Here is a 24,952-nt window from a genome sequence, read left to right as displayed (position 1 = left end):
CTGCCCGGAATGGCAGGAGGCCTGAGTCCCCAGTCCATTACCCAGAGGTCTTTGCAGCTCAATCCCGTTGCCCTAACAAGACCTCGGGGGTCCCATGATGGTTGCAATTTAAACATGATTCATTCGACTGAAAGTGAGACTTTGTGACAACAGTTCAGCAAAAACCATTTCTTACCATGAAAAATACAGCATGTCTGGTGTCTAGATACTGATATCATACCTTGTTTTCCTCCCACCAAACATACTTTTATTGGTTTGTGCAAGTAACCAGAGCAGAATCAAGTTATCAAGTTAAAGAAGTTAACACAAAACTAGATGTTTGAGGAGGTGATATCCTCACTACTTTATAAAAAAAACTGTTGCTATTAGCCCATATTTTTCATATATCAATATATTATAGTAGTAAAATCTTTTATTTTATACAATATATAAACCCCTATAGAGCATACAGTATGTGAACTGACTAAAATGTTGAGAGGGGAAGACATTTTCTTTCTCTTGCATATTTATATGCCTTCAGATCTGTCAAACTACAATGCGTGATTGTATCTAAACAGCTCTGCTCCACCAGTGGCAGAGCTTATGGTTACGATTGAGCTTATATATTAGACGGGGAGTGCTCAGGGGGCAGAGGCGTGCCAGTCTTGGTAAAATTAGACCGTCATATTGAGTGTTGACAGAAATGCTGAGAGTAGGGCAGCGCTGCAGGAATTTTTTGAAACGACATGGCCTATATGTCATGAGGTGCAGCTGCTGCTGTCAGGTAGGGGAGGCGGACGGGTGGAGAACTGGAAGATGTGTAAATCAGGAGTTGGTGCTGAACTCTGAACCAGAGACGTGAGAGCAGCCTGATGGGAAAATCAGCCCACTCACAAGGAGAAGTGTGTCCGCTGGATGCCCGTTAAACTGGAATGTATGAAGAATGATGGCACCATCACAGATTACACAAATTAGTTAATGTGACATGTGTTTTGTTGGGGGTGGGGGGGTTTAATGCTTAGCATCTGCAACGGGGGTACAGTACATTTCAATAGTTCATGTTTCTTTTCAAAAAAAAGAGAAGAAAACGTGGAAAGAGTTTGAACTGCCAATTCTTCTGTACACACAATTTTATTTTGACGTGAAAGTGGAAATACATTTCCTGACCCAAAAATGCTTTGACAGCACAGACCATGTGGAGACCATCTCAGGTTCAAAGCACGTCTCTTTTCTTCCTATGCAAGGAGTTTTTCTAAACAATTTTCTGATAAGACTCTTGCATGCCGGATAGTCTGATACTAAAACCTGATGTATGAGCAGGGCTGACCTTTTCTTTGTGAAGAGAACACGACTGGAAAGTTTAGCTTTTGTAGACATCTCTTGGCTTGTTTAGTATTTGAGTTGGATGAGTCCTCAAAACATCTATCCCTCCATTTTTTATTTTTATTCCCTATTATCTTCATCCTGCTGAGAGTGGGAGTCGGCTGGGACGAGAGAGATGGCATACGCTCCAGACAGGTCGCGGGTCGATCACAGGACCACACAGAGATAAATGCACAGGCCCCTCAAAACAAGTTTCACCGGAAAAAGAGAGAAAAAAAAAGAAGCTAGAGGAAAGACTTGACAGGAAGCCTTCATCAGATCAAAGCCAGGATTGTCACCATCGCACAATGTGAATATACAAAACCAAGAGCAGTGACATGGCCGTTTTTTTTTCAACCTTCAGAGCCTGTTTCATCAAGAAGATTACACAGATTAGACAGTTATCAGAGTCTGCATACTTTCATAAAACAAAACAAAAATGTTCGCTACATGCCAGATTTGTCAAAACATGTTTCAGGTTGAAGAAATTCAAGATGTTACATTACAACGCCTTTGCAAAGAGCTTTTGATGCCAGCTGCAGATAATATTACTCTTGGTTTTCTTTTTCTTTTTTTTCTCTCATTGCATTTGTGGGTTGAAGTGCACTGAAATGTGACACAAATATTTTAGCTTAAAGGGCCCGGTGAGAAATTAAGCTTTACAGGAAAAAGCAGTGGAGTTGAAAATAAAAATGGTGTCGTTGAGACTTCGTTACTCCAGCCTGCGGCGTGCAAAGAAAACATACGTGCATGGAAGTTACAGGTTGCTGAAAGTAGCCGTGCACAGCAGAGGTGGAAATGGATCAGTACACAGTTTAATGTGGACTGTGTTCATTTTTGGGACTGTTTTACTGGAGTATTAAACTGGTGATCACTCATCACCTTTTTGTTTTCCACCTAGTGTTGTCCCATCTGGACTATTGCCCAATTATTTGGTCATCTGCAGGCACCAAAGATATCAATAAACTTCAAATTGCACAGAACAAAGCAGCTAGGATTGCTTTAAATTGTTCACTGCATGCAAATATCTTAAAAATGCATCAGCATTTATCATGGCTGTTGGTTGTAGACAGATTAAAATTAAGTCTCCTTACTTTCATGAGGAAGTTGATTAATAGTAAAAAACCACAATATTTTGCAGAGCAGATAGTGCTCACTAGAAACGTCAATAAATATCCAACCAGACAATCATGTTACGATCATTTACTGGCACCTAAGCCAAGAATGAACTTTTTAAAACACACTGTTTTATACAGAGCTATCACAGGATGGACCGCATTACCTTATAACATCAAAAATATTACATCAAAATATAGTTTTAAAAAGGTAGCAAAAGACTTTTTACATAAAATTCAATGAGTAACAAATATATCATATGCTATAATTTATTACAGAAATGTATTTGTGGGTTATACTTCGTGGTATTGGAATGACTGTATGATTCCTTTTTTTTTTTTTTTTTTTTTTCTTCTTTTCACCAGTAATGTATTTTAGACAGAAAGTTTGCTGTTAGTGTATATTATGACTCGGTGTTACGGTGATCCGTAACTGCGATATATGTGTGTATGTGTGGACTATGTATGTTCTTTTACATTAAAATTGCATTGGGGACCCCAGGAAGAATAGCTGATGTTGCGACATCAGCTAATGGGGATCCTATAAATAAACAAACCTCCTTACTGGGACCAGATTTAGTAACCTTTAGGAAGTTTAGTTGTAAGCAGAAAGCACACAAATGCAAGTTAAGCTCAGAAGAGAAAACTTAAGTAAAGTTAAAGTTTAAGTAAATCTCAGAATGGCTGTTTTTTATTTTTATATTTTTTATCCAACTTTTTCCGATATGGAGTTTTAATTCGTTGATTGTTTTATCATTTTAGTGGATATCTGATGTTTTCAAGAAACTTTATGGTTTTCAAAAACTTTTTAAAGCAAAGCTTTGATTCATAATGAGTAAATAAAGGGGAATATTTGGGGAACATTTAGGGAGATACAAGACTCTTAAAAGTTCAGTCCTAAAGCTAAGATACTTGCTCTGCTGTCACTGATGGCAAAAAGAAAAGTGAAAAGTGATAAAACAACATTAGATGAAGCGTGGATACTACCTATATTCTTTTGTTTGTTAATGTCAGTGTTAAATTCATCGTGCAGCCTCTCTGACAGTTTGATGTTTGTGTGTAACACTGGAAACAACTTTATCAGCTCTATTTTTACCATCCCTGCTTTGAAGCGCCTGACATTCTTGACCTAAAGATCCCCTCAGGCTTCCACCGAAAGGAAGCTGTCAACTTATTTTTACAGTTACCACAGCTTCTACTTCAGTCACAGAGTTTGCTTTGCTGTCGTGGTAACTAGAGATACAGAGACCCACTCTTTTTTTTCTTTAATAGTGCTGTTCTAACTTTGAAACTGGGCTTATCATTAGTGCTCTGGAGTATTCTCAGGAATATGTCTGGAGGAAAGATAAAAAGAAATCAGCGGGGGGGGGGGGGGGAGCGAAAGGTCTTCAAGTTGACATTATCCAGTCATCTGTGCAGGGGACTTTCAGATAGTTCAATGTTGACTGATAAAGGAGAACACCACAGCCTGATTTATCTTCATTCGGGGCCGACAGATTGCAGCGGCAAGAATGTCTGGCCAGAGAAAGGCCAGAAGAAGGAGCAGATTGTCCGACTGCTGTTGCAGATGAATCAGAGGTCTGCTTTGGTGGATGCATGAGTGTGTGCTCCCTGTATGTTCGCGCTGTCTTATATACCAGACTGCCAGACTCCATACACAGAGACTAGGGTGCAGGAAATGACCATGATTATGCCAAATGTCCCCTTTGCTTCAGCGTTCCTCGTGGTGATGGATATGGCATGTAATAAAGTGGAGATGTGGCCTCACATTAAAGGGCCCGAGCATCCGTTTTTGCTATTCCGCGAGTCCCTATTGTAAAATGTTTAAAAAGAAAAGTAGACCTGCGTTTCTTTGCCATCTGTCTGCTCAGATTAATACATTTTCCAGGAGCGGAGTGTGCTCTGAGTCGAGTGAACATCTTCCCACAGAAGATTTTCTCGTTCTCCTCTGAAAGGTGTGTGGTTAGCAGGCACCTAATGGTCATAAAAAGGGTCTTGAGCAAGCCAGTGCACATCCAGACTCACATTCCTGCCAGCTCAGGGGACGACCACAGGCTGTTGGTGTGTATGTGTGTGTGTGTGTGTGGGGGGGGGGGGGGACAGAAAATGGCAGTGCACGAGGTCATAAACGTTTGGCCCCGACTACGGGACACACCTGCCCCTCGGTGCGGAGAGGAGGAATCTTTGGGCGCACGCCTGGACTAGAAATGTGAAAGCAGCAACAAAAGCAGATCACTGCCTGAAGCTGGAGGCCATGTTTTTCATGCTTTGTGTCAGATGTTATACATGATCCATGAACCACAAGAAAGTTACTAATTTTATGTCATAAGACGTCCTTTTTCATGAAGAATAAATCCAGTAACAGTTATTCTGCATCTTATTTAAACCCATTTATACAAATACAAGAAGAGAAGGTTTAGAAGTAGATACTAAAATAGAAATAACAAAAATGGGACTAGTTTTAGTTGAGTTTTTCTATAATATATCAATGCAGGACTTTATTCAAAGCAACCTTTTATATCATGCATTCATATGTAAACAGATGAAAGAAACGTCCATTTTTTCTGGATTCTGACGGGTCCTTTTCTGTTTCTCTAATCAGTTTTGAGGAAAGCCAAACTTACCTGACCTCAATTGTCCAAACTGTTTTAAGTTGCTTCCTTTATTTTTCTGTGAAAGGTGCCGTCTTCATTTGATTGACCACAGATTTACCTCAGGCTGAAGCAGCAGGGAACATTTGGACGGGGCAGAACTGCACCGACCTCATTTTATTTATCAGTTTATTACACCCACTCCTGCAATCTAGACTTCCAACAGAGCTCAAAAAGTCAGAATAATGACGCTTTTACCACTGTATAATATTCCTTCTCACAACTCTTTAAAGATGTCCTGGTATTGAGAATTCAAAGCGAAAAAAAAAAAAAAAAACACATTTCAGATGTAATTAATTAGGCTAAAAGCTTTTCTTAATTGTATTTTCACAATGGGATAAAATAAGTTTTTGTAATGGAAGCATCAGCAGCCGAGCTTCCCTTTTCTGCAGAAACATTTTCAACTCACTGTTAAATATGATGAAGTCATTACTTTTCCGAGCATTCAGGTGCTATAAAGTGCATAATGAGCCACTTGTTGCAGAATACTCGTAAAGTAATAGGAAATTTTTTTAAGGCACCGCAAAAGTGCAGTGTCTAAAGAAACTTGTAGCAGACTTTTTTGATTGTGCAGGAACAGGCAGTTGATTAAAAAAAAAAAGAAAAAAAAAGGGTTTGTATGTGTATATATATGTATGTGTATGCGTATGTATGCATATATATGTATATATAGTAACAATGCACATATATATGCCTTAGGTTTTTACCAGCATGGTATTAAACATTAATATGTGTGCAGACAAGGTAAAAAAAAAAAAAGAAAAGAAAAAAAAGAAAAGGCAGTTGATTTTCTAGGCTTTTCTTTTCTTTTTTTTTTGTCTGTAGCTTCTGTGAGCAGCAAGGACACTGAAGAGACGGTTCAGGGCCTCATCGCCAGCTCATATGTCTTCCTGCCCTGCCATTTTAGGAGTTGCCGAGAGTGCTGAGTAACGAGACTGTTGATTGGTTAACTTTTATCAGTTGATCCTATGATTTACGCCAAGTGTCACATCATGCGGGAGAATAATGCTTTTAACTTTGCATGTGTGTATAAACTTCCCAGTTTCACATGATTGGATCCCGACCTTCATTCAGCTCTCAAGAGACATGTTGATCTCTTTTTTTTCTAATTTTTATTTTGGAGCGCCGCCGCACCGCACGGCTACACATTTAGACAGAGTCATAAAGTGTGTCAGTAAAGATGTAACCTCAGTCTGAACTGAGTGCAGGGAAAAGGCTGATGGATTACCTGCGGCTGACCTGGGGTGTTAGTTGTGATGAATCTGTCCAAAGCCATCTGGGGCCCCAGCAGAGTTATTGCCTGGCTGTTATCGGCTGTAAGCCGACACTGACGGGGTATGTTGTGACAAAACATCAGCACTGAGGTGTTCCTTGTTTAACAGTTGCTTGATGGGATTTCCACTCGGAAGAAAAATGCTGGAAAATCTGAAAAAAAGGGTTTGGTTAAAGGCAAGCGCTAAAAGCCAGGAGTCACCGTGATGTACTGATCTCGAGTCAGCGTTATTTGATGGATTTGGATTTGCACAACTGTGATTTAACTGACCTTTGAATTGAGTTAATGAGATACTTTGGAAATCCCAGACTATGACACACCTTTGAATAAGCCATTCGTATCATATTTAAACGTCCGTTTGCCAAGTACATTACATTTTGTGGAAAGAATTTTAAATGATGCCCTCTTAAAAAGAGAGAGAATATATCCCTTTAACAACCCTGCCCTGGGAACAAAGAGAAATGTGCTCTTTGTTTTTCTTAACAGACAATGACAGACTGACAGTTTTTCTGAGGCAATATATTGATTGCACATCCTTCATCTCCCCAGGCCAAATCTCTTACAAGTTAAAAGGATTTTCAAGTCAGTACATATTTGAATCGACTAAAATATGAGTAAAATACTACAATCTGCCTTATTCTGGCCATCTTCAGCTCCTGCCTGGATCTCATCGCTCCTGTTGGTATTTGAGCTGACTGACATCCACAGAGTAAAGACAAACTGAAGGTATTCAGACTTTAAAAGGCAGTTCTGGTGTTCCATGTGCTCTCTTTCTCATCTTAATCCTTCAGGTACCTATTTCCTAAAAGCATACTTTAACCCTTGTACTGTCTTTGGGTCAAAATGACCTAATTCTCTGATCCTTCTTTCCTCCTGTTCTCTCCTTCCTTCCTTCCTTCCTTCCTTCCTTCCTTCCTTCCTTCCTTCCTTCCTTCCTTCCTTCCTTCCTTCCTTCCTTCCTTCCTTCCTTCCTTCCTTCCTTCCTTCCTTCCTTCCTTCCTTCCTTCCTTCCTTCCTTCCTTCCTTCCTTCCTTCCTTCCTTCCTTCCTTCCTTCCTTCCTTCCTCCCTCCCTCCCTTCCTTCCTTCCTTCCTTCCTTCCTTCCTTCCTTCCTTCCTTCCTTCCTTCCTTCCTTCCTTCCTTCTTTTCTCCCTTCCTTTTCTCCCATCCTCCCTTCCTTATTTTCTCCCTTCCTTCCATCCTTCTTTTCTCCCTTACTTCCTTCTTTCTTTCCTTCTTTCTTTCCTTCTTTTCATTCTTCCTTCCTTCCTTCCTTCCTTCCTTCCTTCCTTCCTTCCTTCCTTCCTTCCTTCCTTCCTTCCTTCCTTCCTTCCTTCCTTCCTTCCTTCCTTCCTCTTTTCTCCCTTCCTTCCTTCTTTCCTTGTTTTCTCCCTTCCTTCCTTCCTTCCTTCCTTCCTTCCTTCCTTCCTTCCTTCCTTCCTTCCTTCCTTCCTTCCTTCCTTCCTTCCTTCCTTCCTTCATTCCTTCCTCTTTTCTCCCTTCCTTCCTTCTTTCCTTGTTTTCTCCCTTCCTTCCTTCCTTCCTTCCTTCCTTCCTTCCTTCCTTCCTTCCTTCCTTCCTTCCTTCCTTCCTTCCTTCCTTCCTTCCTTCCTTCCTTCCTTCCTTCCTTCCTTCCTTCCTTCCTTCCTTCCTTCCTTCCTTCCTTCCTCTTTTCTCCCTTCCTTCCTTCTTTCCTTGTTTTCTCTCTTCCTTCCTTCCTTCCTTCCTTCCTTCCTTCCTTCCTTCCTTCCTTCCTTCCTTCCTTCCTTCCTTCCTTCCTTCCTTCCTTCCTTCCTTCCTTCCTTCCTTCCTTCCTTCCTTCCTTCCTTCTTTTCTCCCTTCCTTTTCTCCCATCCTCCCTTCCTTCTTTTCTCCCTTACTTCCTTCTTTCTTTCCTTCTTTTCATTCTTCCTTCCTTCCTTCCTTCCTTCCTTCCTTCCTTCCTTCCTTCCTTCCTTCTTTCCTCCCTTCTTCCCTTCCTTGACCCGAAGACAGCACAAGGGTTAACCAAATGATGAAGAATAGCTACTCATGTGGAGGTGTAGTTCCTCAAATAACCACTAGGCTGCAAAAGTGACAATCTGACAATCTATGTCCAAATGTCTAAATTAGAGCAGAAATAAACATACCTCAACCTGGTACAAAAAATGTTGGGTTATTTAACGGCAAATTCAGATAGCAGCATGACGGAGGGTGTGGCCGATGCTTCTGGCTGGCGCTGTCATCATGGCCGGGGATTATCCACACACCATCCAATCCTCTCCTATGGGTGCATTCTGTTTGTCAAAAGGCACAAGCCAACAGGTGTTCAAAACAAGCAGCTTTAAATTATGACCCTCATCGGTTCAAATAGCTTTTAACACCGATTATGCACAATTAAGGCAGTGGGTCACCCTGTGGACAGGAGGACACCAGCCCATCACAGGTCCACACTGACACAAGAGGCTCAAACAACCTTCCACGGACACTCACTACTACAAAAAACCCTCATCAACCTGTAGGATTTTGGACTGCTGGAGAAAACTGTGAAGGCCAGAGAAAGCTGTTTTAGGCACAGACCTGCAAACTCCACACAGACAGGGTCCAGGAGACATTCAGAGTGGAAACCTTTTTTTGAATTAACAGTCCTAACACTGCGCAGCCTGCGGGAACATTTAAATTTTTAAAATTGCGAACGGCACCCTGACTTTGTGGCTGAATACTTATTTTTGTAATGATGATAAATATAACCTTAACACGACAAGGTCACTTTATTTTACATTTTCAGCCCAATTTTCAACATCACCCAACCCAGGAGGATGTACTGTAGCCATGGTAACAGAAACTTTACCAAAATGGTCCTCAGGCAAAGAAAGCTGTATTTATAAGCATTTCCTTCAATCAATTCCTGACATTTATCAACCTTTTGCATCTTTTATTGTTTTTAAATCACATTTAGTGGAGTTGGCTGAAAGTTCAGTTACGTATCTCCCTCAAACCGACCATTTCAGCATCTTTAGCGGACTGTTATGATTAATTCACTTTAAATAAATACCAATAGCAGCCGCGTTTGTCTCTCTCTGTTTGTTGTTACTCTTGTGGTTACCAAGTCTGGAACAGCAATGAACAAACGGTTCTGGGTCCATTTTTCTCTGAGGCCATTCCTGTTGCAGACTGAGCTGTTTGTGGCCGGGTCACATCAGTCTTCTCCACAGCAACACGGTCCCAGTGAAGAGTTCACAGAAGACTGATGCATCTCTGCTGCTATGTCAGACACATGTTTTGTGTTTGGTCACCAGGCAGCCGCGCCGTCTTATCAGCATAACAGAACCAGCTGGGTATGCGCTCCTGGAAAACTTCATCGGGATAGCGGCAAGTGACGGTGGAAATGTGCTGACATTTAAAAGATATGGACATTTACTTGCATTCACTTATCTCCTTAATCTTTTTCATTAGTTCTCAGGCTCACTGTGTTTTTTTTTTTTTTTTTTTCTTCCCCCTTTGGGATTTATATTCTTTTTCTGCAGAAGTGTACGGCCAAAAAAATGTGCTTTTTACTTTTTATTAGTTTTTTTTCTCTCCTCTTATTTTCAGTTTCTTTGCCTTTAGTTCACACGCTAAAAGCATGAAAAAATTAGATGGCTGTCTTTCGTGGGCTACAAACTTCAGCGCCTTGACAACATCTGATCAAATCAAGTCACTGAGATTTGCATGGATTCAAAATTTCCGAGTTTGTCGACAGTCTGAAAAGTTTTAGCCAATTCCTATTTTCTCCCTAAGAACTATGATCAGCTGGATAAATGAAGTGCATGAACGATGAAAGCAGCAGAGGCTGGAGATGTGCTTTGTCTTCAGCTCCTTGACATCTGTTAGCTTCATCACATGGAGCTCAGCAGGGTGATGCTCTCCAGAGTGTCGGATTAAGTTAATTGTCTTAAATGATTTGGGAGTTGTTAGTGTATATGTTTAATTTCTTTGCTTGCTTTTTTTTTAGTTATAAATGAATAAGCAACACTCCCTACTTTCCCAGAGGAAAACCTCCAAAGCACACTCCCAACGGAGTGTCAATATGATGAATTTACTGCCAGAAAAAAGGGCATTTCTTAGTATTCAAAGCTTGTAGCTGATGCATTTACTGACAACTAAAGCAAATAAATAAAATCAAAAGAAAAAAAAAAGGCCATATGTACTGAATAACAACAATAACAAACCAGCAGTCAGACAAGGATCCACCCTGTTCTGATCACCATTTCCAGTTTATAGTCAACTATAAAACACAAAATGATCTCCAAAGCTTTAGTACACTGTCCCACGGTGTCTCCATTAGTAATTTAATTAAGGACCCCAGATTCAATCCCAAAGCAGCACGAACAGGACATACCTGGGGTCGGTGTCTCCATGTTTCTTTCTTTCTTTTCTTTCTTTTTCTTTATTTTGGTCATCCAAGAAACAAAGTTATTACATCGGTGCAACCATCATCATCATCATAGAGCACACATGGGGAAAACAGCAAAACCAGAGAGGTACAGAGATGGCTCAAATAGATGTGACCAAAAAAGGTGTAGGCTGAAGCCTGAGCTTGTGATGCCTGTAACCCTATTATCATACAATCAATACTAGACAATGTTTATAAAGAAGTGCAGGAAAAACGTTAATGATTGTTAGTGGTAGGTGCAAAGAAGCAAACAAAAGCCTAGTAATAATTGTTACACTATGAAATTTGGTGTCAATGAATTTGATTGCATTACAGTATATCCCATTACAGTATATTTTTATACCCGTTGATTATTCTTAATAAGTCTTAATTTTAAACATTTTTTTAAAGGTATGGATTGAACTACACATTCTTAAGTCCTTTTGACTTTGTTCTTGCCTTTTGGTTTTTGAACGAACCGGCATTTCTCAGTTCATATTTGTTTTCCTGGATTTGGAACAGCTCCTGGATTCTGCGTGGAAGGAGATTGTTGTGAGCTTTGAATGGGACCAATAAGGTTTGCAACTTGACTATATCCCAGAATCTGAGGGTATTTAAATGTATAAATATGTTTGATGTTGAACCCAAATATTCAGCAACTCATTCAGACACTCAGTTTTCAGTTTTGATATCTGGATATTTCATCTTTTATTTTATTTTTTTTTTTTTTTTTTTCATTTTTACAAACAACTGCACGGTAAAGCACCTTTGTCAGCATGTTATATTTTTAATTTCACCATTAAAATGTGCATCCACAAGCGGACGTGGACGGCTGTGATCGTGACCTGCAGCGAGCTGAGAACTCAGCGCACCTTTGGCTGTAGAAAGTGAGACAACAGGCCGACGGACTGCAGACAGACAAAAGGCTGTTCTGCCAAATGTGTAGTTGCATTCTGGCCAGACCACAGTGGTACAGCAGTCATAAAAATGCTGGAGCATAACTTTGGGCTGGCAGGTTACTGTAGCAGCATTCGTTTGAAGCCAACCCAGCGTCGAGTTGCAGTGGACGTCGGTATCCATTTCCAAGTAAGTACTGTAAACAGCTCCAAGTAAACAGCACCGTCTTCTTCATTTTTTTTTGCTGTTTACATCAGATCGACATTCCAGGTTAAAGCAAAGTCAAGCTTTTTTTTTTGTTTTTTTTTTTTGCTTTAAAGCTCAAACCACAGTCCAGCCAAATATTTTGGATTCCGAAACCCAGACAAGTATGTTCTGCTACTTAAACCTGACCCAACTGTGGTGCCTAAAATGAACCGAACAGTGAATGAAAGTTGGAACATCTGAAAGGGGAACAGTAGATGGATAACACAACTAAAGTAAGTGGAGAGAAAAAAAAAATTCCCTGCAGACTGTGGACTTGCAGGAGTTGAGTATGACGTGGAGTTGATCAGCGTGAGCAGACGGCCGGTATCACGCAGCAACAGAGGCCTGTCTGTCCTGAACAGCTGCAGGAGGAAATCATACTTTGCCTTTCTTAGAAATGTGCATGTAGAGAGGAGGGAGACGCAGTTAAAAAGTGAGAGTAAAATGAGAGAGGGAGGGAGAGAGAGAGAGCGTGTATGTGAGGCTACTTACAGATGGGGTGGAGGAGGGGTGGAGATGAAGTGGAAGAGAAAAAAAATGAAGGTTTTAACAGCCTGCCCACATCTGTTTATTTAGAAAAGAAACCATTGTGTAATTCAGTTATTCTAACAACCTACGCCAGGGCCAATGTTAGTCCCACAATGACGGCTTTTTAAATACACAGTTTACACTCCTATGAAGTGGCCTCATAACTGCGATGGAGCCTCAGGAACGTGCCAAATGGGGAACATGCTAGGGTTTCACATTCCCTCCCACAGTACTTGACGTCTCTCTAGCAGACTGGGATGCCAAAGGTTGGGCTGAGGGATATCTGGCGGGGGCTGTCATGGCTTTGTGCGCTTTTTTTTTTTTTTTTTCTGGATTTAATCCCTTAAATCGGTCCACAGGTTTTGAACGCCTGCCAGAGAAACTGCAGGGGGTTGTGATATACGGCCATATGAAATGGAGAGATGGTACTCTGCTGTTTCTGGTATGCAGAAAGCCTCCTGCTGCAGGAGTGTGTGGCATACATGCTGCATGTGCAGGGAGCGGTGCAGGCGGACAGATTTCACTGGTGGACAGTCAGATATAGTGTTTTTGAATAATATAAAACATTATAGTTTGTTCTGCTCTGTTTGTGCTACAGAAAAGAGCAGTGAGAGTCATTCACAGGCATCAGAGAACCATCAAACAGATTATTTATTTCGGCAGGTTTGTTGAAAATGGCGGATATAGTTGAACTTCAAACTTTAAAAATAATGTTTAAAGCAAAAAATAGATTGTTACCAGAACAGTTACAAAATTTTTTCAGATTGGAGGATGAGGACAACAGACTTAAACTTGATTTCAAACATACTTTTGCAAGGCTAAACATAAAACAAATGTGTATTTCTGTTACAGGTGTAAAATTATGGCATGGACAAAGCAAGGAACTGAAAAGTTGCACAAGTTTGTATCAGCTTAAGACAATGTTTAAAAAAGAAAAGATAAGTGCCTACAAAAAAGAAGAAGGAGAAAGAGAAACAAATAGATAGAAGAGTGGTACTTTTGTTTGTTTTTTTGTTATAAATATGTGTATAGATAGATTGGTGTTCAGTAAGTCAACGTAATTGTATTAACAGAGAGGGGCAGGTATCATACGTTTTCTTCTTCCTGCTCCTTTTCTTTCATGGTGATAATGTGTACTTCATGGAATTTTGTACAACATTATTAAGAATATATACCATGAATGGAATAAATGAAATGAAAATAGCATAGTTAGAAAGTTCTGTTAGCAAACACGGATGTCGACATTGTTAAATCCTACAAAACCTCAGGTTGTAAGTTGAATAACTGGTTTTTAAATTCCTGTGCCAAATTTGTAAAACATCTAAAATACCCAGAATGGATTGCAATTATAGAATCATTGTTTTTGTGACAAATAAACTATTGTTCTTAGTTGTATTTTGTTCATCATGTCTTCAGATTGATATCTTATGGTTTCTTTTTTCAGACAAAGTTCCGACTTCTTACTGCAGGTCATTTCTGGGTTTGCATCATTGAAATGATAAAACTCTTTACATCCAATTCTGCATACAATCAAGATGACAAGTTTACACACAGCAGAGAAGCCGTACCCTGTTAACTCACATTTCAAAATCTTACAATTTCTCAGTTTAACTTTACAAAACTGTCACGGGCAGCTTTATACAAACTATTGTTCTTGTGTGTCTTGTTGTGAACAATATTCACTTATGAAAAAATACGTTTATTTTGACTTTTATTTCATTGCAAACAGTTGGAGTCCACAGTACTGAGGGCAGCCGTCATGTAGTGAGTAAAGTCCACCCACCGGAGGATCAGCAGATGGGTTACCAGATCGATTCCCAGCGCGCTACATTGCTCTCATTACTCCAGCCGCTAAGGAATCAGGAGCCAGTGCTCTCACGGTGGCAGATCCAAGATCAACGGTGTAGGGTTGTGTCAAGAAGGACATCCGAATTAAAACCTATACCAAATCAATACAGAGAACATGGCGACCTCTAGAAAATAGGGCTGATACCACCAAGGTGCATTATTCTCTCTGCAGTGTGTTTTCTGAAAGCCACAATCTGACAACCTGTGGATTAAAACATGGTACTGGGAAAAAAAAACCCACCACCAATTTTAAAAAGAAAAGAAAAATAGCACTATTACCTGCTTATTCCTGTGGGACACAAGGTGGGTTTCCATTACACTTTTCCACAAAACAAAAGCGAAACTCTGAATTTGTGCCAAAAGGTACAGCTACAGGGGGATCTGTGTTTCCACTTAAGAGTGTTTTTCTTTTTATGAGCGTAACTCTCCTAGTTCTCTCTCCGTATCTGGGAAACTCTCTGTAGCTCATCCTGCAGAACTTGTCTCTAAAACAAAGAAAAAGAAGATCTCAACTTTGAAAAAGTACGGACAAAAAAGCATCTTTAGTCGTGGTGGACCACTTATTACGACTGCTCCTGCCGCTGTTGCGAGAAGTAGTCGATAGGATGAAGGCAGCGGATGATCAATCAAAGGCAAAGCCCTTATGTAACGCAGTAATGCATAATGATTAAGTTGTTTTATGGCACAACTAATAAATTAAGCCCCCAAAAACCTGGAAACTATAATTTGATGACTTTAGATTGACCGACAACGTCACATCCAGCGCGGCCAGAGACGTGCAAATGCGCAATAAGCGTTTCTAGTACACTTTTGCGATAAACTTGATTATCGACACATCTGAAAAACGACTTTGTGAAAGTGTAAAAAGGTTTTTGTGGTGTTTGTGGTGGTTTTTTGAATTTCCTTACAGTTTTTTGGGGTGTATTTTGTGATTTGAAGGTTTTTCCCGGGTCTAGGGGTAATGAAAATGCGTTTCCCCTTCACTGCCGTAGTTTGGGATGTTACCGCGGCTGGAAGGGGAAGACACCGGTCTGGCTTCAGCTGGTAAAGGCCGTGGTGGAAAACCCAGTGGCATTTTTTTATTCTCTCTGCTGCGTCTTTAGCTTTCTTGTTAGCTTTAGCTTGCTTGTCACAGGCATTCTGACTACTGACCCAAAATGCATCTCTCACCACCGCCATGAGGGACTGGTCCCGCGGTCATCCATTTGCTCACGCATGCCTTTCATACAGCACTCATTTTGGCCCCGTTATGACTGGTTTAGTTCTGCTGGGTGACGTTAGTCCTCAATCCCAGTCGCTGCAGCGGGGAATCAGATCCAGAAGATGCAGCTGCAGAGTTAAGGCTGAATTATGGTTCTGCGTCAAAACGACGCCGTGCCTACGGCGTGTGGTTTTTGTACACGCAGAGGACACGCCGTCACATGCGCCGTCACTGACGTGCACCTCCCGAAAATTGTAACTACGCGTCGAGGAGACGCGGACCACACGCAGACCGAGAGGGCTGTGATTGGTTCGTTTGAAAGCGAAGCATTTCCGGTTTCCGGTTTGAATCAGTAGTGAACTTCCAGGGCTTTTTTCTTCGTTTATATGTGATTTTTTTTGTTTTTGTTTTTTGCACAATAGCACAATCCTTATTTCTTTGATTTACTGTGACCGGAAAAAGTCGGATAAACCATTCAGAAAAAGATCGCTAACTAGTGGCCGCGGGGGGTACTGCACCGCGACCAAATGGAGAGACGGAGAACTCTGAACGATTCGTGACGGCGTCACGGGTGCGCCGTGTGCTCTGCGTGTGTGTGACGCAGAACCATACCCGCACCTTTAGAGGCTGATGCCGTTAACGCAGAGCTCTAGTTAACGTACATTAAAAACTAAGTTACATAGAGAAACGCAGGGATCTGCTCTGGGGCTGGAGAAGAAGAAGAAGATCCATCTTTGGATACACTTTCCTACATAGACCTGGAAAAGAAAACCCAATGTATTGTCAAAAAAGAAAGAGATGGGGAGAAATGCAGAAAAATAAATATGTTGTAAAATCAAATTAGAGTCTTCTGTATCTGGAATGAATGTATTCTTGAGTCTATAAGGTAACAATAATATAATAATAAGATAACCTTGTTTGAATTGTAGAATGGGTTTGGCTAAATACAATCTTTGACTAAAACGAGACTAAAATGGTCCTGGTCAATTCTGACTAAAATAAGACACGACTAAAAGGAGAATAAACTTGACTAAAACTAATAAAAACTAAAATGATAGCTTGACCCAAAGACTAGACTAAAACTAAAATTGAAACATGCTGACAGAAACAACACTACTCCTTAGTGGGAAACAGCAGCCTTCCTGCCTCAGGGCAACTCACACAGCTCAGCTGAGCAGAATAAAGGTGCTACAGAGGTGGAGCTTCAGAAACTGCAACCACTTCCTGTTATTAGATGCATTACAGCGTAAAAACTCAAGCTAATGTATAGCACTGTTTCAGGTATGAAGATACTGGTACTGTAATATCTTGAATCTGTTGAATCTAGCTTGCACTCCTGCTCTTCAGAGACCTGCACCGGGGGAGAAACACATAGATTTTTCATATGTTAGCGGCCTAACTTCCCTAAGATGAGCGCTTTCTGAATGCACACGCTTAGCTCCTTGATAAAAGTCAATTGAACTAAAGGTACCTGATAGTTTTGGTTGAGATGCTGCCTTGCATCACCAACAGTTCAGGAACACATGAATGTCCCATCAGATGTGTCTATAATCCCTATAATCTATAGTCTAGAATAGCCAATAACAGATAATACTATGTCAGTAGGTTATTTCTAGCACACTTACTGTAATTGTCCTATAAATAAGATTCTGCAGTTTAACTGAAATCACACAACTCAACCAGAAACAGAAGCTTTTCATTTGGACTTTGTAATGATAGAACATGCACAGTTTTTCCAGATTAACAGTGTCGCGTATATCCATCACTCGCTAAAACGAAGCAGTACAGCAGATCAGGAATGTTTATCACTTGCGGTTAAAGTGGTTATGTGTACTTTTGCTTTGTTGTGTTTTTATATTGGGACATTCTTTCATGCTGAACCCCGTGCTCGGGAGATTAAGGTCATATGTCTGTGTCGGAGGTTAGGGCTTTATTGGTAGGTCCATATGTGCTGGTGTTTGTCTGCAGCGATATGAAAGGCCTTCAGGCCTGTATAAACAGCCACTCATGCAGGCCCATGACTGAGCAGCATATGTTGCAACAGCTGTGCATGTGATATGCAGCGTACGTGGCTCTGTGGAGATTCAGCGAGGTCTTTCGGGGTAAATACTGTACAACCTTACCTGTATTCAATTACGGATCTAATTCAATTAATAATATCTTTAAATTGGATTTACTCAGTAATTCAATTCAGATGCAGAATAGTACGCTCCACCTGCTCCGCCCGTTAAGACCCACTCGCTTTGCTTTTCATCCAAGATCAACACTGTTGCCGTGGCTGTTGACTAACTCTGCTCGTAGCAGGATGGGTTGGGAATTCTTGGCTGTGTGCATTGTTGGCCTGGGTTTCCGGGGGCCTTGTCTGCGAATGCATTGATTGAAAAACCGTTCGAGCCATAAGTGATTGGAACCGCCAACACTTGACCCGCTGCTTGGTTTACAGCCCCTCTGTGAGGTCAGATTCTCAAGATATACACGTTCATTTTTCGATGTTTGGGGGAGAGGGAGGCGTGCCACACCAGCACTTTTCACAATAATGGATTGTAATATTCTATGGAAGAAAAAAAAAACCCTTGTGGAATTAGATTTTATGGACCTGAAGATTTGAAAAAAAATCAATAATCTTCAGTTATTCATTTGTTCAAACTGTGCAGAATCCTGTCTGAAACATGGTGCAGTGGACTGTGATAAAATGGTCAGGAGGATCCCTGCTTTTTTGACATGATGGATGACTTTAATCCCACTGATTAAAGGTTCATGGCCCCCATAACACTTCATTTCACATTCGGCCCATTTAGAAGGATTTTGAGGGCGGGATCTGCTTTTCTCCTTGACGCTTTCAGGCACACCGAGAAAATAATTATGAATTCCAGGTTTCACACATTCTTGCGACGTGTACTGCCAAATCAGTTACCAGGAAGGTAAATAGTGTTAATTCCTCCTGAACCATATTATGTAAGTGTTTTTATTGTTGTTCCAGTTCAGTTCTTCTAGATAAACTTAAACTTCTCCAAGATTCCTGGCTCATTCGTCCTTCTAGAATCGGTAAAAATAGGCACTGTAATTATGAGTTTCTGTCATTTTCTGCCAAGTATTAAGGATTGTAATCACCCATGTGTCCCTCTGCAGTTCCAAACTGAACAAATCAACACAAATCCCCGCAAGAGGATGGATGAAACAGAGGCAAATTAATAGGGAGACATGAGGAAGGAAATGAATTTCTTAATCTTGTTTGGTTGCGTTCCAAAAAAACGTATCACTGGCCATTATCGTGTCTTTGAAATCTCGAAGAGGAAGCAATTTGAATGGATAATTCCTGCCAACTCATTTCCTGTGTTAGGATATTTCCTTTTTCAGACGGCACTGTGTAGGCCCGTTGCTGCTGACCCCCTCTGCTCTGCTGGGATTCAGTTCACTCCAAAGCTGCAGAAATCCTCCCAACTACACTCTTCACTGGGAGCAGAAATGAGCTCACATCTGGCATCTGAGCTCCTAATGATGTCTAAAATATTGCATACTAGTGTTATATATTAGGGTTTTTTTTTTTAGATACTAAGAAACTTCATTACATTTTTCCTTATAACAATCCCATTAAAATTCCCACACTGGAAAAAGTCTCATGAACCGGAGCGCAGGATCACAATCCCAGACTGTGAGAAACCAGGATCTCCTCAACAGTGCCTGCGGCCTGAAAGAATCACAAACGCTGTTTCCAGAGAGCTTGGAGTTTTATCAAGTGCAGCAACAAGTCTTTCCCTTTGTGTCATACGGCTTCAGGTTGCATTGGTAATTGTAACGGTGGTTTCCAAATGACTTCCAAGCACATGAGGACGTATTGATCATAGTGGTATCAGTGATAAGATGATTTCTCATGCAGCGTTCAAAGCTCAAGGTCATTTTAAAGAAAGAATTAAAAAAAAATGATGTTTCTATTTATTTATTTAATTTAGCCCAAAGTGATGAAGCAAAGCCCATTCTTGCTTAGAAAGAATATGACTAGGGAGAGAGTCCTTACATATGCAAGTCTTCATTATTATTTGTAGCATCTACAAACTTTTCTCTTTCTCTTTGTATCTCGCTACTACGGAAGAGTATTAGGGCCATGCAGGAGAAAAATAAAAATAATATTTTAGAGGAGGAAGATTTTTTTTTCATTATGCACTTCAAGAAAAAAGTCGAAATGTCGAGAAAAAAGTTGAAATGTCGAAAAAAAAGTCGAAATTTTAAGAAAAAAGTCGAAATGTCGGGAAAAAAGTCGAAATGTCGAGAATATTGTTGAAGTATAATTTCGAGAAAGAAGTCGAAATGTCGAGAAAAAAGTCGAAAAGTTGAGAAAAAAGTCAAAATTTCGTGAATAAAGTCGAAATGTTGAGAAAAAAGTCGAAATGTCGAGAATATTGTTGAAGTATAATTTCGAGAAAAAAGTCGAAATGTCGTAAAAAAAGTCGAAATGTCGAGAAAAAAGGCGAAATTTCGACTTTTTTCTCGAAATTGTATTTCAACAATCTCGACATTTCGACTTTTTTCTCAACATTTCGTATTTTTTCTCGAAGTGCACAATAAAAAAAAATCTTCCACTCTCAAATTTTTTTTCTCTTGCCTGGCCCTAATACTCTTCCGTACGCTACAACTTGCATCAGCCTGTTCGGCCATCCCAATCCTTTACTTGTCGATACAAAAACTGAGTCTGGTTCCTCTGGATTCCATCATTTTCAGGGGGCTGTTCCCATACGATGCTGGCAGAGTGACAAAGACGTGTAAAATAGCCTGTAGTCGAGTGGAAACAGCAGTTTTTCAGTCAAAACTTTTCAGTCTGACTGTGATTCTGGTGATTTAGCACTAAGGGGGAATATTTAAATGCATAAAAACATGTAAAGCAGAATAGGATTTATGTCAGAAAGCAGTTAAAGTGTACATTAATTCAACCAATTACACACTGACCAAAATATTTGTTTTGTGTTTCCAGAACTGAGTTCTGCAGTTTAAAAGCCTTCAAACTCATAAAATTTAAACAAAAAAAAGAGAAGAAAAAACCCCAAAAAACATGACATTATTTTGCATTTCCCTGTGGAAGCGACGCAGAGAGAAAATATGTCCTGGTATGATTCTTGTTTGTGCATCTGTGGTGGTTGGTTTTGCCATTATTTAATCCATCCCTTAATTGGACTGTTGTGGCAGGAATTCGGGTTTAATTGATACTTCAGCGTAACAACGTTCAGCTTTCAGTGCAGCAACATCTGGTTTGCACGCACAGCTGTTCAGAGGAAAGTGTTGGATGATTTCATCTTTCTTTCTCCCTCTGTAAGTGTTTAAGATGAAAGACTTTTTTTTTTCTTTTGTGACTTGATATTTTAAAAGTGGCATTTTTTTCCCCCTCAGAGGTTTTGATTTATCACGTTTTAGACAATAATTTACGACTCTCACCGGCGAATTTATTCTTTTTTTTACATCATGTTAAAAAAATCAATTAAGGGATAAATACTTTGCTTGACATCTGGTTTTTTGGAAGTCTTTTGTCAACCCCCAGTGTTTTCCAGTCTTTTTTTTGCTGCAGGGGAAGCGGAGAGGAACCCTGCTGGAGTTTTGAGTTCCCAGTATCCATCATTTTGGACGAGCTGGGACTTTGGAAGAGCACCAGCAGCATCTGTGCTAGCCAGCCGTAACTGACATTGAGTGCATTGTTTGCAGTGGGGAGCTCACGGCTGTGGCCTAAAGGTACATTCCTGAGATCAGAATGCTGTTTGAAACACAAACAGCCTTTGTGCCCTTACTGCTCTCTTCGCCTGACTCCCTCATCCACATCAAGCCTGGAGAACTAAACTGCCTCCTCTCGCTCATGTGTCAACATGTGGGCTATCATTTTACTCACACCCACATATGCTCTCTCACACACACACACATATACAAACTCGTCGTTTTGATGATGTGGTCCAGGCAGATATCTGAGCTATCTAAGCTTTAGTGGAAGAAAAACCTTTTAAAACACGGGGTCTTCTGTTGTTTTGGGTTGTTTTTTTTACCTCACTTTTTGATGATCGGAGAAAAAAGGTCAGCAGTGGGTTTAAACATTTGTCAAAACTCTTATTCAAATCTGCAAAAAAAGGGCTGCAACTTTGAAAATCTGGCTTTCATGAGTAACAGTCTGGTGCTGTGAAATGAATGTGGCCACGTTTGCATATTTGTGAAGCTCAAACCCATTTTTCTCCATTAAAGCAATTGATTGAGTATTCACAGAGCTGCAGACAAGGTGGAAATGAGTCAAAACAGTTTTGATTAACCTGCAAAATCCCTAGATTTATATGTTTTCTTTGGGTTCTGAGATCCTAAATCTTTGAGTTTTTGGGTTCTTGATCAAACACAGTAAAATACTGTTATGCTTTATGTTGCTACTTTCTGTTTTTTATAGTAAATGTCTATTTTTATACCTAAGAATAAGCCAAATGAAACCTCTGGTGGACACATACCTGTTTCCTGTTCACAGCTCAGCACAGAGCTTCAATCTATACACATAGAAACCAGCAACCAGACCAGAAATCTGGCTGCAGTGATGGACTCAGACCTAAATTTGGAAAATCACATCAAGGCAATAACAATGTCAGTCAACTATCACCTCAATAATATATCACAGATAAAAGATCTGATGTCTCAGCAGGACCTGGAAAAACAAGTCCATGTATTCATCTTTAGTAGCTGGATTATTTTAACATCATATTTACAGGTTTACCTAAATAAATCAGTTATACAACTACAGCTCATTCAGAACTCTGCCGCTCCAGTCCTCACAAAGACCATAAAAGTGGACCATCAGTCCAGCTCTGAGCTCTTTAAAGTTCTGATGCTGGTCTATAAAGCTCTGAATGGTCTAGGACCAGAATACATCAGTGACCTTTGACCCAGTATGAACTTCCAGACCCCTCAGGTCATCTGGATCAGGTTTCTTATCAGTTCCCAGAGTCAGAACCAGACATAGAGAAGCTGCATTCAGCTTGTATGCCCCACATGTCTGGAGAAAACTCTCAGAAATCCTCAGATCAGCTGAAGAGACACCTGTTCTCAGCTGCATTTGAATAAAGATCCAAATCGGCACTGGGACTTTTAAGCTTAAGTTTCAAAACTCAATCATGTTTTAACTACTGATTTTATCTATTGTTTTTTTTCTCTCTTTTGTTTTGTTTAAACTTTAAATCATGCTTTTTATTTCTACTATGTGAGGTTTTAATGTCCCCGTGAAGCACTTTGAATCACCTTGTTGTATTGTGATATACAAATAAACTTCTTTATTCAATGTGTTTTTACTTGCAAAATAGTATCCCACTTTTGATTCTATTCCACATATATAATTTACATTTCAATATGAATGCTCCTAGCTTATCTCAGTCACTGTGATGTAAACCAGCTGAGACTGTTGGGAAATGTGGAAGGGATGTTTACACACCTCAGTATTCTGGTTTTAGGTACTTCAGGTACTTTCACAGCATCTTTCTCGTTGTTCGTATAACCAGTACTGGAGTTGAGGGGGGATGAGGGGGGATGGCATCCCCCCTGAAATAAATACAGATAAAATGATAAGAAATCATCCCCCCTTTCCATCCCTTGTGTCATTTCATCAATTAATGTGTTATTATTGCTATTTCAACATTTAGAGTCATTACCAGAAAAATAACACCAGAAAAATAACTTAAAATTTTCACTTGAAATAAGTAGAAAAATCTGCCAGTGGGACAAGATTTATCTTTTCATTACAAGCAAAAACATCTTGTTCCACTGGCAGATTTTTCTACTTATTTTAATTGAAAATCTACTTGAATCCGGTGAAAATTGTTGTTTTTTCCAGTGATGAGTCTTGTTTTAAGTGTAATGAGATTTTTTTACTAAACTGAGACATTTTAACTAGAAATAAGACAAATATTCTTGTTAAGATTTTGAGTTTTTGCAGTGATCCATTTTACTTATCCTGTGAAGGACAGAGTCATATTGATAAGTTCAGAAAACTGTTTTTTATTGTTGTGTTTTGATGTATTTGATGTAAACCCAGTGGATATTTAAAGCTTACAGAAGGCTGCATTTAACTGCTGCTATGTCATTCCTGCAGTATTTCTGCAGGTGTTTTGGTCACTGCTATTATTTGTAATATATTATATTATTTGTAATCAGCACAAATTATCTGTCCCCATATGATAAAATCCACCATCCCCCCTGATTTTTTTTTACAACTCGAGTACTGCGTATAACTATCAGGGGAAGTGCGTCCTGTTTTCTTCACAACCGCAGACAGTTGCACATCAAAGGCGTCTGATGCTTAGGTCTTTTTGAACACCTTGGACTACAGCTATAAACATGCAAAGCCTTGCAGCATATCTGCAGGTTAGCCATATAAACAACAGCTCCTAACGATAATCTTGAGATGAAATGCAGCAGAACAGTAAAGGCTGACGTTTCATGAGCTTATAATGAGAATTTATAATGTCCACCAACAGCCAGATGGCTGATATGTCACTTCACCGTTCCTGATATTTGCATCTAGAGGGGAAAGCCTTTAAAAGTATGGGATGCACCTCAGCTCCTACTTCACTGTTTGACCCAAAAATGCATGATTAGGGTTCTCCAGAGGAAGTCAAAGTGACCACAAACCGGGAAAAGGTTAAAAAGTCAGTAAAAAAAAAGAAATAAAGGGACAAAACTAGATATGAATCAAACAGACCAATTACCATTCCAGTAAATGTATTTCTATTTTCAGGGTTGCATGTTTTTCCTTTCTGCACATGTGTTTTAGCACGTGTTGCTTAATTGCACGAATGAAACATGAAATGAACAACTTAATGAGTTTGTTATTAGACAAAACACTACATAACATCAAACCCAATAATCATTGTTTTCTTCCCTCAAATATTCACGTGTATATTCTCGATCTTTATCTGCAGAAACATATCTCACTGATGAACTAACAAAAAAGAGAGGTTTACAGTTCTGCCACTGCCGAACAGACCTGGAATATTTGTCAATATAAATATATATACTGTATTTTTTGGAAAAGCTCAACATTGCTAAATCAGAAGGTTATCAAGTAATGGATTTTTGGAGGTATGGTGGATGAAAAGTGGTAAAGGGATCGCTTGATCACAGAAATTCAAAGATCAATCTTCTTCAGAAATTCAGGTATTATTGTGATCAGTATTTTTCAGCCCAGTGCACATGGAACTGGCACTCCTCCGCCTCAGCAGCTTCACACCGGACAGCGTTCTCTGGAACTAAATAAGAATGAGTGATTATTCTGGATGATGCTCGGTGAGTGCCCCATTATTCCTTAATTAATTTCCCCTCAATTGCTCTTCTGAGTTGGATTTATTAGGATGGGGTGATTAAATGATTGAGAATGCTGCACTTAGGGCAAATCCATTATATCTTGATGGGATATTATGGTTTGACTAAGTTATAGTATGTTTATTGTGATATTACAATG

The sequence above is a fragment of the Cololabis saira genome, chromosome 9, assembly GCF_033807715.1.
Source record: "Cololabis saira isolate AMF1-May2022 chromosome 9, fColSai1.1, whole genome shotgun sequence".
NCBI lineage: Eukaryota > Metazoa > Chordata > Actinopteri > Beloniformes > Belonidae > Cololabis > Cololabis saira.
The sequence above is the reverse complement of the archived record's forward strand: the minus strand, read 5'-3'. Positions refer to the sequence as shown.